Here is a 15985-nt window from a genome sequence, read left to right as displayed (position 1 = left end):
CTTAAGATGAATGGGTACTGGGACAGCATTATTCGCAAAGCTGTTTCTCCAACCATGTAGAAACAATCCACTGAGACGCCTATCAAGACCATCACTTTACCATACATAGCAGGTGTTACCAAAAATATTTCCAAAATCTTAAACAAACACAAGATCCAAGTCCGATTCAATACAGTACACAAAATCCGTGATCTAATCCCATCCTGACATGCAATATCCTGGAGTCGACAAACTGAGTTGTACCTGCGGTAGCAGTTACATTGGGAAAACGAATTGACATGTCGCGGACCGTGTTAGCGAACACAAGGCAGATCTGAAACATCGCAGAACCAATACCTCTGCCGTGTCTGACCATTGTTATAACGCTGTGGGCTCGCGTGATATTGTTTTTTTCCGAGACCAAGGTACTCTGCAAACCTTCAGGTAACTATCAAAGGTTTTTTCATGAAGCCATCCAGATATACAAACATAGACATAACTTCAACCGAGAAGATGGATACAAATTGAGCAATCATTCGATGGATGTTATTGACTAGGTAAAGTCTTAACTGGTTGTGGTTGTTTCCATCACACGCGCCAGGTACTAGTAGATTTTTCAGATTTACTTTCCCACCATGTCCCATACTCAGCTTACCACTTCTACCTCTGCCTACGTCCCCCCCCAGCCTCACTTCTTCTCCCCCTAGCGCTCACGCAGCTCCCCTCTCTCTCCCCCGCTTGCTCCTCCCCCCTTTCTTACTGATAACCTCTTGCCACAGCAGCTCTCTCACCTACTTCAGCATTTTATTATTGCTGTGGTTGTTCCACCTGATGAAGATTGATTGTGTTGCGATAGAAACGTCGTGATGTGTTTTATTTTATTTCTACCTACGTGACATTACCGAAAGAGCGAATGAGTATAGATATTAGTTGTCAAACTTGATGATTTAAACGCGGATAGCTTCAGTGGTTTCCTAATATTGGAAGAGCATTCAAGATGGCCGCAGAAGCAATTCTGAAAGCGTTTGATGTTGTTTCAGTACTGAGGCCAGAGCACAGATAATTATCCCCATGCAACATGGCCACCATGAAGTCCCCCATGTAACATGGCAACCATGATGCAGTCTCTAATGCAACATGATTACCATATTCTTGGTTCTTTCGGTAAAGTCACGTAGAAGGGAAACAATAAAATAATAAAATAATGCAATTCTCACGACGTTTCGACTGCAACACAAGCAATCATCATCAGGTGTGAAAACCACAGCAAGAAAATTTCAATTTTTCTTGCTGTGGTTCTTGCTGTGGTTTTCACACCTGATGATGATTACTTGTGTTGCAGTCGAAACGTCGTGAGATTTTTATTGTTTTATATTTTTATAATTTTATTATTGCCCTTCTACGTGATTTTACCGAAAAAACCAAGAATATGAATCCCTGCAGCCACGAAAGCTTTAAATCAAAACATGATTACCATTAAGTCCCCCATGTAGCATTGCTATCTTGACATCACCCATACAATCACCATAAAATCTCTCATACACCAAAGGCACTGTGACGTCCCCCATGCAACATGGCCATCATGATGTCCCACTATTTACCGTGGCCACTGTGACGTCCCTCATTACTGTTCTTACCTTTCGGCGATTTGCTACAGATGGAGCCGGTGCCGTCTGAGGACAGCGCACTCCACGTGGTGCAAGACGTGTCGTTACTCCGAGCCTCTCCAGCTCGGCTCATCTACACACACACAAAGACAAAGGTCCACCACATAGGCTTGATTAAGATGTTGGAGCAAGTGCAGAAGGCGAGCCCTGAGCCAGCATCTCTGAGATCCTGGGCTCCACATTCAGGAGGGTCCTGCCGAGATGTTGTCGTTTCTCAGCATTGGAATATTTGGCCAATATCAGATGCCATGCTTGGATTAACAATGAAAGATGCGTGGATTTTGAGGTCACACGCAGGGATTGTTCAAATTGTTAAAGAGTGATTGGGGATCGGGCATGACGAGCCATGGCAAGGAGGGACAACAATGGCTGATAGTGAAGAATAATAACGGAGCGGCAGCCAAGGAAGGAAACACATCGGAGAGGAGAGCCACCAGAGAGATGGTGCGACAAAATCGGCGCTTGGCGGATTATTCCATCACAGCATTTGAGGGGTAGCAAGGTCTCAGGGAGGAAGGCATTCTCATTCATCAGTGGATAGATAATAGTGCTGTAAATGCTCACGCGTAGACAGGCAGGCACACCAACAGGATCTCGGAGACACACTCTGATAGACATACACATACTCAGGCGGACAAGGAGAAGCACATCCAGGTATACAGGTAGGTGACAGGTAGGCACAAGTCGAGGGGAAAACACACGTCCACCCATATTTTACCACACGAGTTGAAGAGCCACACGTACCTCCATGGCAGCAACTTGCAGAGTAGGGTGCTCAGAGCTCACTGCGTTTCTCGCACGGTCCGGGTCTCTGCGTGGAGAGCGGGAGACGCAGGTGAGGGTCACACAAAACCGATGGTGTGCGACAATACTCATGTCTAAACACGCGTCATGTCACAATGCGGACTCTCATCATCAACACGGACTCACATCATCATCACAGACTCACAATCTCACCACTCACCCACAACACGAAACACAACAAAAACAACAAAGACCGCCATTTGCCACTAAGTAGCAGCAAATGCCAGGCCAGGTGCACTTTGAGACCACGTGAAATGCTGAAGGCTCACTGACAGGTCACAGGTCAGACCCAGGTGCCAAGAGTTGACTGACTGAGATGACTGTGCCAACGTGCTACATTTCAGCCGCCCAGGTCAAAGGTCGTTGTTGTGAGCGTCGCTCCTTTGTTCGGACACCAGCAACACCGCGACAAACACCACCACTAGCACCACCACTAACACCACTACTAACACCACCACCACTAACAAAGACAGATCCCCCGTATAGCCTGAATATACTGTAGGGGCAATTTCTGCTAGCGAGCACCTATAAAGGTCGGCATGGCACACGAGGGGGTGGGTGGCTAACACCACGCCTGGCCGCCTTTGTCTCCCTAGCGGCGATGTTTACACATCGTACCAGGTATTCATTTGAGGCTGAGTCTACCTAGGGGAGGCCCAGGACCGGTTCAGATAATCGTTGCTGGTGTTGGCCGTGAGCGGAAATCGAACCCGGGTCGCCAGGTTTGTAGCGCAGCACGTTAACCGCTACACTACCGCTCCCCTCAACTAACACCACAACTAACACCAGCACTAACACCACTCCTAACACCACCACTAACACTACGAACCCTAAAAACACCACCACCAACATCAACTCCACCACCACCAACACCACTACCACTAACACCACCACCACTAACACTACCACCAATAATACCACCAATAATACCACCATCACTAACACGACCACCACTAATACCACCAACACCACCATCACTAACACCAGCAACAATACCTCGAACAACCACCACCACTAACACCACCATCTCTAACACCACCATTATTAAGACCACAAACACCACCACTAACACCACCATCACTAACACCACCACCACTAATACCACCAACATTAACACCACCACTCCTCCTCCTGCTAATACAGGACACCAAAGACAACGATCCTCATAGAGCCTTAACAGGCTGTAGGGGCAAGTGCTGTTAGCCAGCAGTACGTATGAAGGCCGGCACGGTAAACGAAGGGGTGGGTGGTTAGCACCACGCCCGACCGCCTTTGTCTCCCCAGTGGCGATGTTTACGCATCGCACCAGGTACTCATTTGAGACCGGGTCACTGCTACACACAGACTCACACTGACCCAGACACACGTACACAGACTCACACAGAGAGACTCACACACAGACTCACTTAGAGAGACTCACACACAGACTCACATAGAACGACTCACACCACCACCGCCACCACTCACCCACAGCTCGGTTCCACGCCTAACGGCCAAACTGCCAGGGGAAGCACGTGGCGCGAGACGCGGCGTGGTGTAATAGCCATTAGCTCCTCCCCCTCACCTAAGCTCCTCCCCCATGCTCCCTCTTTCCCCCCCTGCCCCTCCCCCTTCACAACCCCCCCCCCAAGCATCCCCCCCCCTCGCGACCCCCCTTGCCCCCCCTGGCAACCCCCGCCCATGCTCCCCCTCAACCCCCCCCCTCACGCCCCCATTGCCCACCCCCCTCCCCCCGCTGCTACTTCAGGTCAGGCAGGGGGCGAGTGGAGGCGGCGCGCGCTGTGGATTGTGGGTGGCGAGCGGCTGATTTGGTTTCCCGCTCACGGCCACCGTCAGTGGCTCGCGAAATCTTCTGAAGCGGCGGCTCGCTGGGCCTCCTCTACGTCGACTCAGCCTGAAGGTGAGAACCTCGCGCGGTGTGCACACATCAGCAGTGGCGGCGGTGGTGGGGGGAGACAGAGGAGGAGGCGCCTGGCCCACAGCCGTCACGTCCTAGACGCCTGCTGAGTTCACGGCGCTGCTTCAAGCAGAGCCCGGCCCTGCTGCTGCTGCTGATGAGGCGCTGACGGTGGAAACCGGCCCCAGAGTGGCCCTCGTGTTGAGCCATAGCTGATGAGAGGCACTCCCAGACTGCCGTGTGTTTTTATCCCTGGAGGGACGGGTTTGTTGTGGAGGCGAATCGCCTGCTGCTGGAAAAGGCATCCACTAGAGGCCGCTATATAGAGGTATTTGGTCTACTCTTCCACGCTGGTCCGGACGTGTTGGAGCAAAGTGGCCATGCCCACACTTTACCCCACCACACGCAGGGCGTTAGCTCGCTGGATTTGCAATGCAGAGGTGCAGGTTAGATTTCATTCCCACTCACACCCACCGACACTCACTCAGCCACCCACTCAGCCACTCTCTGGGCATCTATGAAAAAGAGCTTCATAGCTCATCGGATTCCTCCAGCAAAAACATACTGATTCTCACCCACCCACTCAGCCATTCACCCACCCACTCTGGCACTCATCCACTCACCAATTCACTCAGCCACCCACTCGGCCACCCACTCAGCCACCCACTCTCTCACCCACTTCGTCACCGGTCACCCACTGCCACCCACCCACTTGGTCACCGGTCACCCACTGCCACCCACCCACTTAGTCACCGGTCACCCACTGCCACCGGTCACTCACTCTGCCACCGGTCACTCACTCTGCCACCCACCCACTCTCTCACCAACCCACCGACTCTCTTGCCAACCCACCGACTCTCTCGCCAACCCATCCACTCACCCACAGGGAGACACAAGGAGACAAGGGGACCCACATGGTGTGAGAGTGTATCAGCATCATTGTGGTTGTTGTGGTGGTTATGTTGGTTGTTATGGTTGTGGTGGTTATGGTTATATTTGTGGCAGTAGTGTTTATACTTGTGGTTATGTAGCTGGTGGTTATGATTATATTTGTGGTTACGGCGATTATGGTCGCAGTGATTGTGATTATATTTGTTGTGGTTATAACCCGCGATGTATTTCGTCGAGGATGGATGCCGCCGCGTGCAGGAGTTGGGCGAGGCGGGAGTGAGCCACCTGAAGCGCCCTCTCCGACGGTGGTGAGCCGCCGGGCGGCCGGGCAGTGAGCAGCTCGGCCGTCGTCGCTTCTCCTCCCCCTTCCGGGGCTGCCAACCCCAGTGGTGTTGAGTCGTCCTCCTCTTCCACTGGAGCCCTGGTACGAGTTTTTCTTCGCGTCTCCATTATAGCGATTCATCTTACTATTTGGCTACTTCTGACGCCAGTTGTAGTGGGTGGAACGGAGAGCGAGACTTCTTACCGAAAGAACCAAAGAGTATGAACTTATATGGTTTATTTAACCTATTTTTAGTGGTTTGCTACCATTCCCTTTGCACTCCTATCGTTTTTGTATTGTTTGTTGTTGTGACGTTATGACCCCGTGCCCCCTACTGGCACATCTGTGATCAAAGAGCTTTATAGCTCATTGGATTCCTCCAGCACAGAATCAATACCGATTCTGATGAGACCGGAACGAACACGTTTGAATCGAATCGCGTACTTCGCTTTACTAAAATAGTTGTGGAATCGATTCTTGTGGAATCTGTTCTCGTGGAATCGAATCATCGATATTAATTACAGAGATTCACCATCGATATTAATTACAGACATTAATCAACGACGTCGCTAGGAGTATCGTGGTGCCGCTCTGCAAACCTTCGGGCTACTATCAAAGGTTTGTTCATGAAGCCATCCAGATATATAAACACAGACATAACTTCAACCGAGAAGATGGATACAAATTGAGTAATCATTGGAAGAATGTTATTAACCAGGTAAAACCTTAACTGCTTTATGGTGTTGCCTTAACTTTCCGCATCTCTAATTTCTTAAGCTTCCCACTCCCAGCCCCGCTCTCTTCAGCACTCCCCTCATACCCCCCCTCTCTATCTCTCCTCCCTGATCCTCCCCCCTTCTCTTACCTATATAGTCTCTTGTTTACAGCAGCTCTTTTGCCCATGTCGGCAATTGTTTCTTGCTGTGGTTTGTCCCACCTGATGATGGACGCTTGTGTTGTGCCCGAAACGTCGTGATTTAATTTATTTTATATTTTATGCCTATGTGACTTTACCGAAAGAACCAAAGAGTATAGCCCAAGAGAGTTTGTGTAGGTGGGAGCGGTAGTGTAGCACAGTAGGGGGCACAGGTGGTGCATCGGCCAGTCATCTCAGTCAAGCAACCAATGGCAACCTGGGTCTGTCTGTCTGTGACCTCCTGCTGCCAGCGGGCGTTCGACGCTTCATGTGGCCTTAACCTGCACGTAGCCTGGCACGAGCGCTGTGGTGACATCTCCACCACTTCGTGGCGAATGGCGGTTGTTGTTTATGGTCGTCTCGCGATTAGCACTACGCTGCACTACTAACCCAGCGACCCGAGTTCAATTCCCGCTCACGGCCAACACTGGTGACGATTCCGTTCCTGGGCCTCCCCTTGGTCAACTCAGCCTCAAATGAGTACCTGGTGCATTGTGTAAACATCGCCACTGGGGAAATTAAGGCGGCCGGATGTGGTGCTGGCCACCTACCCCCCTTCGTGTATCAAAGGTGCTGCTCGTTAACAGCACTTGCACCCGACAGTCCTGTCGACGGCTACATGGGGGATCTTTGTCTTTGTTTGGTGGTGCAGCTGAGGAGGCGCAACTGCACGGCGAGTACCTCTACCGCAAGGCGCAGGAGGCCAAGAAGGTCCTCGTAGAGGAGAAGGCGCGGCTCAAGAGGGTGCTCGATGGTAACGGGCGGCGAGACGGATCTAGAGATGGGCTCGCGACGACAAGACAGACGAGAGACAGCGAGACAGACTAGAGACGTTGAGACACGCAAGACAGACTAGAGACGGATCTAGAGACAATGAGACACGCAAGACGGACTAAGATGGGACAAGACGGTCTGACAATACAGGCGAGAAGACAACCGCGCGTTGGAAAGCGTTTCCGAATGAATCCATGCGTGCGCATGATTTTTCTTCCTTGTTAATTCTCCCCTGCCCGCCCCCCACCCACTGCCCCCTGTCCCCCTGACGTCGTCACCGAAGAAAACCTGGTGCTGCCTACGGACCTGCGGTGGGAGGTGCTTGAACTCCAGAAGGCCGTGGAGTTCGACCAGGGAGGGGAGGGTGATCTCACATCCCTCACCATCACGTCTCCTCGCATCTCTCTCTCTCTTCCTTCCCGCGAGACTCCCGAGGCAGAGGGATAAGCGTCGCACGTCTCCGCCCGCTAGACACGCCGAGTCGGCGCGCATCCCCGGCTCGCCGTCGGTCCTTCCTGCCAAGCGGTGGCACCGTGTTTTGCCGCGGAGGTTCGCGGTTCGAGAATGGCGGGCCCTCAACCCCCCCCCACCGGTTTAATGGGTTTAATGCCGCAGTTGCGTTGACCGTAAATACTGCACGGCGATTGCTTCCCAAGTGGACTTTGAAAAATCCCATGGCGTGAACGCGGAAAAGAGTCGGCCGTGTGTGTGTGATGGCTGGCGTAAATGTTGGTGGAATGTCAAATGAAGGCCGTGGTCACCACATAACGTGTGCTTCTGGAGCAGTCTTCCTTCTGGAGCGGTCTTCCTTACAATATTAGGAAGCCACTGGAGCTTTGCACTTTTAAATCATCGTCTAGATTGACAAACTCATTTCTTGAGAACTACTTTTTGTGGTTAGTTTGTCACACTTCCGATTACCACGGTTGGCTACGTGCTGTAACAAAGAGGTTTAACATGCACTGACGCACTCATTCACTCACTCATCATTTTACTCAATTTACCCACTCACCTGCCATATCACCCACCCACTCTTGCAATTGGGACTCATCCAGGTCTCATTATTGCTCAGCTCGCTACACAAAATCAACGCGATCACTGCAGAGTGATATTCTCAACCATTCCTGGTCGCTCCTTCCATCCACCCACACACACACCTTCACTCACCTGCACGGTGAAGTATGGCAAATGATAACCTACCCTCTCCGTCCCCGCTGCCCCATCTACCACCTCTTTCTATCCACCCCCCCCCCCCCCCGTGTCAGTAGGAGTGAGCAGCCACATGGATGACGAGTACCGCTGAGCCGGCGTGAAGGACCCACACATCATGGCGACGACCTCACGCGACCCCAGCTCCCTCCTCAAGCAGTTCATCCAGGTGCGGGCACGGGGTCACAGGGACTACAGGGTTTGGGGTCACACGAGGAATGTGGGTCCTCGTGTATTGCATGTGTACAAGCGCGCAAAGACAGAGGTCCCCCATATAGCCTTAACAGGTTTTTGGGACAGGTGCTGTTTGCGAGGGTGTAGGTGGCTAGCACCACAACTGGCCACCTTTATCTCTGGTAATGATGTTTAAACACCGCACTAGGTACTCGTTTGAGGCTGAGTTGATCTAGGGGAGGCCCAGGACCAGTTCAGATAATCGCCACTGGTGTTGGCCATGAACGGAAATAAACCTCGGGTCACTAGGTTTGTGGGGCAGCATGCTAACTGCTAAATTACCGCACACACACACGTGTTCTCTATCGGCTTTAGAATCAGTTCCTTGCACCTCACACGAGTCGTGTCGACCAATCATCGGGCTTGTGCAGTGTGAGACAACTCGCATCCGTTGAGTTAACCAGAAGAAATCTGGTTGTTGATGAAAGGTGGAGGCTGTGTGGGGGGGGGGGGGTCGTAAGTGGTGGAGCGTTGGACACTTTGGTTTGGTGCATGCAGCTTTTGTCAACTTCATTCCTCGCGATTCAGTCCGCCTTTTCGCGATGACCGATCCCTTCCATTCATCGAAAATGTATCTACTGTAGCACTACGCACGGTCGGTGGTCACGGAAAGATGTACCATTGGGGGCGCCACTGTGGCGAGATGTTAACTCCCTCACCTGGTATACAGGAGGTCGCAGGTTCAATCCTGACCCTGATGCCTGCTGTATATTTGGAGTTGCGTGCCACTTTCCGAGGAGTCGCGTGGATTTCTCTCCAGGTCCTCCGGTTTTTCCCTCCGCATTTAGAATCAACGTCCGTTTAAGAGTATTTGGCTGCTATAAATTTCCACATGGTGATAAGCCACTTAGTTGAGCTATGATTTGTGGCCAGGTCGCTTCTGGAAAAGAGCTGCATAGCTCAGTGGGCCTTACCTGGTAAAATAAAAATAGTAAAGTTTTTCCAATGGTGCATCCCAGTTGTGCCAACACGGGGTTTGGCGACCCCGTATACCGGCACGGCTCGGCTCGGCTTCCGCAATGGAAAAAACAAACAACACAACCCGAGTCGGATACAGTGGGGGGGCGGGGAAGTGGGGGGGGCGAAAGCAGCGTGGCCGGGACGGACGCCGGTGGGAAGAGCGGACTCGGCGTGTGACCGCTTGCTGTCATGTTACCACACCACCACCACCCTCCCACCACCACCGCAGGAGATGAAGCTGATCCTGCCGAACGCTCAGCCGATGAACCACGGAGGCCACAAGCTGCAGGCGCTGGTGTGGGCGTGCTGCGCCAACGCCGTCAACGACTTCATCGTCCTGCATGAGCACCGCGGTATGCCAGGCACGCGCACGCACCGCAGTCGACAAAGCTCCCCCGTGTAGCCTTTAACAGGCTGTCAGGGCAAGTGCTGTTTGTCGAGCGACCTACGAAGGCCGGCAGGGCACACGGCGGGGTGGGTGGTGTGGTCATTACCGCATCTGGCCCCTTTTGTCTCCCCACTGTCGATGCTTGGACACACCGGAAATCGAAGTCAGGTCACCGGATTTGTAGTGTAATGAGATAGCCACTCCGCTCCCGCTCCCCGGTGTGATGCATGGTGTGACGTGTGTGATGCGGTGCAACAGACGGGGATGGAGGTGTATTTAGCTGTGCGTACGATGTGCGGTGTGTAGTATGACGCTGCAGACATGGAATTGTGGTGTTTTAACTGTGTATGTGGTGTGATGTGGTATGATGCCGCAGATGGAAGGGCAGTCTGTTTAACTCTCCAGTACAGTCTGTGTGACACCTGTGGTGTGTCTAACTTTCCGGCATGCTGTTCATGTGACATGTGGTACGATACCACGGTGTACTTGACACTCTCGAGCGTGGTGATGCGGCACGACATCCGGACGTGGACATGATGTCCGAGGCATTCCCACACCTCGTGATGCACAACTTCACGTCGCGACTCGGAAAGAGGGTGCGTGCGGGCACCGTGCCAGTCTCACCCACATCTTCCTCCCCCATCCCCAAAGCACAAAGATCCCTCGTATAGGCTATAACCCTTTCTCATTTCCATGATGTACATATACGTCGTCGAAACGGAACCGTAAGAAAAACTCAAGTACGTCTTCTGACCTGAAGACATACCTTTTGCTCCCATAAGACTATGCGGGAGGGCGTGTGGCACAGTTTTGTTCCATAGAGTGCCGGTCGTGTCACTACGGTTCTCTGCGGTGAGAGCAACGCCTTTTAAAAACAGCAGCGCTACGCCTCTATAAATAAAATTAACGCTGAGCCGCTCGCGCGTACCGAGATTCAGCGGTGAACGTGACACCTACCACCCGGCAACTTGCAGATGTCTCGGAATGGGAAAGAGTGAGCAGACTTTTGGGCCAGGTGCTGTGTGTCCGCCTGTATATTCGGAGTTTGCATGTTCTCCTCCTGGTCACTTTGATTTTTCTCCGGGTCCTCCGGGATTTTCCTACACATTTAGAAACTTGAATTTCGAGTATTTTGCTGCTATACATTTTTATGTGAAAAAGAGCTACATAGCTCAGTGGTAAAATAAAAATAGTTTCGTTTTACTTTAGTTTTCGAGCAACAGCACAGAGTTTTTATTTAACGCCATCTCTGAAGCTGAAGGCGCGTAATGTTGTTCATTTGCTAATGCATCCGCAGTTTTAAACAGGGTGGCCGCTGGCCTCTAACTGGCAAACGTCTGCGAGGACACGTAATGAGAGTCCAGCGCCGTCCGTGTGACTTGCCGCGACCCCTCCCGTGACTTCTGTGCCCCCCTTCCCCCCTCCCAACAGGCACAACGTCTACAAGCGCGACGGCAAGGACATCGAGTTGAAGGAGGTGGGACCGTGATTCGAGATGGAGCGTAAGTCTGCCTGACACATTGTTACTCGTCTCCACTTTACACCCCTGCAGAGGCGGTGGAAATTCCACATTCCTTGTGGACTTCCCTACGAAGTGGTTGTAAATTTTATCAACCCCTGAGAGGATGATGGGCTGAATGTAAGAGTCTAGCCTCGGGCTAGGTGGCCCGCGGGTGACTTGTAGAGCGGATCGGAACTTGAGTCGGTGGGGTCGCTGCTCTGGTCGCATTCGCTGTACCGTGACCCGACTCGCATTCCCCCACCCCGGATGCGATGTGTAAATTCAAAGATGATCGGACGTAATGCTGGCCACCCACACCCACCCCTTGGTGTGCCGTGCTGGCTTTCCTACATGCTAACACACGAACAGCGCTTTTCCCACGCCGTCTGTTAAAGGCTGCATGGGGGGGATCTTTGCTTTTGTGTGTCGCGCAGTCTATGAGATTAAACTGGGCACGCTGGACAACGCGGCCACCGCCGAGGTGGAGTGGCCTTGGCGACCGTACATGAACACGGCGAAGAAGAGGAAGTTCCTGAGCGTGGAGTGAGGGAGGGGAGCGACTTCCCCCCCCCCCCATGGGCCTGGGGGGAGGGGCATTGGGGGGGGGGTTTGTCCCTGGAAAGCCGGAGTTGGAGTCGAACCTCGCGGCGCTCTCCGCCGAGGCTCGAGACGTTGAGGAGAGGTCGCCGCGTGGATAGGGCACTGCGTGAATCGCTGTTCCAACCCTCGTCACACACGCGCATCATACGCGCCACACACACATTGCGGATGTACATTTATCAAACACAAACATGCACATCGTCGCATGCGTCGCACACAGAAGCACACAATTGCACAAAAAGACAAAGGTACTCCGTATCGCCGTTAACAGATTGCTGGGGCAAGTGCTGTTAACGGGTAGCACCTATGATGGCCGGCATGGCACAGAAGTGGTTGTGTGGCCAGCCCCACGTCTGGCTGCCTTTGTCCTCCCCAGTTTTGCGATGTTAAACACACCACACCATGTACTCAGATGGCTGAGTTCGTAGTGCGCTAACTGCTGCACCACCGCTCCCCAAACGGTGTACATACACACGTACACAAAACGAAACATTAACATTTATTTAAGTAACAAAAAAGAAAATACCAAGTCAGGCAGATGGAGAAAGTGGCGTGTCGCCGTGCACAGCACCGCTCTCGTAGCTACTCACCTAGGGTGGGAGCTCTTGGCTTCAATGCCACCCGGGATGTTTAGATGTGAAAACCTGCCATAAATAATATTTTTGGGAAGTCACAAGCGCCTTAAGTTGCATCTCATCTCGACCATTTTAATGGGCACCCCCCCCCTGTAGCTGTCCCCCTGTGGCACAAAATAAACTAACAAAACTAATCTATTTTTATTTTACCAGGTAAGGCCCACTCAGCTGTATAGCTCTCTTTCAGGAACGACCGGGCCACAAATGAAAGTGCTATAAAGTGGCTTGTCACGCAGAAATATATAGCAGCCAAATACTTTTAAACGCATGTTTCTAAATGTGGAGGGAAAAACCGAAGGACCCAGAGAAAAATCCACGCGGTCACGGGGAGAACATGCAAACTCCAGATATACAGGCGTCGGGATTTAACCCACGACCTCTATACCAGGCGAGGCCCCAAGGTGAATCAGCACTTGGCCTGCGAGCGGGTATTATTAGTCTGTCAGTAGGGGGTAATGATTCCGGATTTCAGTCTCAATTGAAACTGTAATCTGGAACACTTTTGTCATTTTGCTTGTATAAGTGTGTTCATAAAATACAAGTTTGGTCATTGAGAGAGTTATAAATGTCCTATATGCATTTCATGTTTATTGTGTTTATTGTATTTAATGTATGAAGAAAATAAAATTTTGTATATGCTACAGTATGTTTCACACGTTATTCAGTGACACTGCATATGACGGGCAATGTTTGGGGCAATCGGCCTTCAACATGGAAAATACATCGAGGCCACATGACCCGTGGCCACCGCCACTTCAACCGTGGCCCCACCACTTCAACCGTGGCCCCACCACTTCAACCGTGGCCCCATTGGCACGTTGATGTGTGGCTCTGCTTTCACCTGTGGTGAGAATGAGACCAGAAAAATTACAGGAGGCCGACTCCATATGAGTCCGTCACGCTCTGGATCTCGCTAATGGGACGTTGGATGAAAATAAAACATGGAAGCGACAAGTTTCTTCTCTGGCGAGGACATTCCCACAAGATTGCCACCTTTCCCAATTAATGGAATTTGCCCCAACATCACCCTGATCCAAACCAGCGGGAGCTGAAATCTTCCAGAAGGTTCAGGATTTATTGGTACAATCGTTCGGATGTTGGTGTTTGCATGGACTTGCATTTAAAACCACCGGTCCGCTTGACGTCTTTTAAACAATACCTGTGGTCGGGTCCACTCCCCCACCTTTCTATCCCCTGCTTTTTTTATGACCGGTGTAGTATATGTTGACGGTGTGTGCGTGTATCACAACGTGATGTAACCGGGCCCTCGAATTGCCTCAAGAAATGAATAATCAACATCTGTCGCTTTGCTGTTGTGATGTCACCATGAGGCGCCGAATGACGGTGGGACGGCGTCGTCGCACTCGTCGAGCGGACAAGGGCTCCGTGAAATGACGATGCGGATTGCGCCAAGCGTATAGAGGTCGCCGATTGCGCGCCCCTGTGGCTCGACCACTCGTGGGTCCACCTCAAAGTTCCTGTGCCCATTTGAACCTCATTGCCTGCGATGATGCTGCTGGCATGGAAGAACACACGTGGCGCCCTCGTCTCTCCATGTTGTCTTTCACGTCCCATCGCAGTTTTCAGGTCACTTGATGTTTACACCCTCCGGTAAGGAGGCAGTGAGGTTCAGCCGCTCGATTTTTCTTCCTTTAGTGCACAGTACCGTACACGGATACGGGCACAGTACGACACCGTAGCTTTATTGATTGTTCAACAAAAAAGACCATCCCTCGCCCAATCTAGTTACCTATACGGTGTAATATATCGCGAGACATTTGTTAACGTAAAAAAATGGAACTGTAATGCTGAAAATTATACTCCATGAAACTCGGGGTTTTATGGAGTATCTGAGGTCTTCTCAACGCTTCATGCCTCGCCCCCACTGATGCCCTCTTCTCCCCACTCCTACTACTGACGATTGTATGTAGGGTGTGTAGGCATTTACTTCCGACTGTTGTATGTAGGGTGTGTAGGGTGGTGGGAGTAAATGAGATTTAAAACTGGGTGCTCAACTTGAACTCACCACCACTCACATCATGTATGCACTCATCCGCCATCTCGCTCACTGACCCTGTGTTTCCGTGTTGATGGTGTGAGTCCGTATTGATGCTGTGAGTGTTGATCGTGGGAGTCTGTGTTGATCATGTGAGTCTGTGTTGATGCTGTGAGTCCGTGTTGATGGCTCGGGGGCACGGTACAGAAGGGCAGTACAACTGTAGAGTAATAGTTGTTGTCCAGCAGCGGCAACTGCGGTGGACGGGGAGTACACACGCCAGTGAGCCTCACGCGTGTTTGTCAGCAGGGCGGAGGCACTGGGGCAAGGATCACAGAGACCCTGTCTGGAAGACCCTGGAACCCGCTCGTGGGTTGGAGAAGGGAGGCGCGGCCAGGGCGGAGCCAGGCCGCGCCGAGTCGGATAAAAGCAGCGGAGAGCGAGAGCTCGTGGTTGCAGGTTCTGGGAAGTGGAGTCGTCTCGTTGGCACTGTCTTTGCCGACTTGGTCGCTGCCGTCTTCACTAGATAATTGGGCGGCCGGATAGTTGTTGGCTGTCTCGGTCGATGCCGTCAGTGTAACATGGTGAGGGTTGTGTCTAAGCTAGGCTATTTGACTTGGGAGAAGCGAGGGCGAGTCTGTGAACCTGATGGTGTTAAATAAGGAAGGTGCGGAAGGTACGGGAGAGGATGAGGAAGATCGTGGGATGGATGGGGGAGGATGAGAAGATAGTGGGAGGGACGGGGGAGGAAGAAAGTGGGAGGGATGGGAGAGAAAGAAGGAGATAGCGGGGGGGACGGGAGAGGAAGAGGGAGATAGTGGGAGGGAAGGGAGTGGAAGAGGGAGATAGTGGCAGGAAAGGGGAATGAAGAGGGAGATAGTTGGAGCGACTGGGGAAGTAGAGGGAGATAGTGGGAGTGATTTGGGAGGATTAGGCAGATCGGTTAGAGTAAGAAGGTGATAGTGGGAAGGAAGGGGAAGGAAGAGGGAGAGAGTGCGAGGGATTGGAGATGCAGAGGGAGATAGTGGGAAGGATGGGGGAAGAAAAGGGAGATGGTGTGAGGGACGGGAGAAGAGGGAGATAGTAGAGCCAAGTGGGAGAAAGAGGGAGATAGTGGAAGGTACTGGGGAGGAAGTGGGAGATGGTGGGAGGGACGAGGGAGGAAGATGGTGGAACGGATTGGAGAGGTAGATAGTGGGAGGGACGCGGGAA

At 52.0% G+C, this 15985-nt stretch overlaps 2 long non-coding RNA genes across 2 annotated transcripts; both read left to right on the top strand.

The window, feature by feature from the left end:
* The first annotated feature begins 6524 nt into the window (after positions 1-6524).
* Positions 6525-10478, top strand: LOC142905794 (uncharacterized). Its single transcript, XR_012929801.1, has 3 exons — positions 6525-7806; positions 8519-8628; positions 9883-10478. It is a non-coding gene; the product is annotated as an uncharacterized LOC142905794 (long non-coding RNA).
* A 691-nt stretch (positions 10479-11169) lies between these two features.
* LOC142905903 (uncharacterized) lies at positions 11170-13418 on the top strand. The gene is made up of 2 exons (XR_012929915.1): positions 11170-11543; positions 11977-13418. It is a non-coding gene; the product is annotated as an uncharacterized LOC142905903 (long non-coding RNA).
* The last annotated feature ends 2567 nt before the right edge of the window (positions 13419-15985 follow it).

Source organism: Petromyzon marinus, chromosome 59 (assembly GCF_048934315.1).
Source record: "Petromyzon marinus isolate PM22_M1 ecotype Great Lakes invasive population chromosome 59, UKy_Petmar_22M1.pri1.0, whole genome shotgun sequence".
NCBI lineage: Eukaryota > Metazoa > Chordata > Hyperoartia > Petromyzontiformes > Petromyzontidae > Petromyzon > Petromyzon marinus.
The sequence above is the reverse complement of the archived record's forward strand: the minus strand, read 5'-3'. Positions and strand labels throughout refer to the sequence as shown.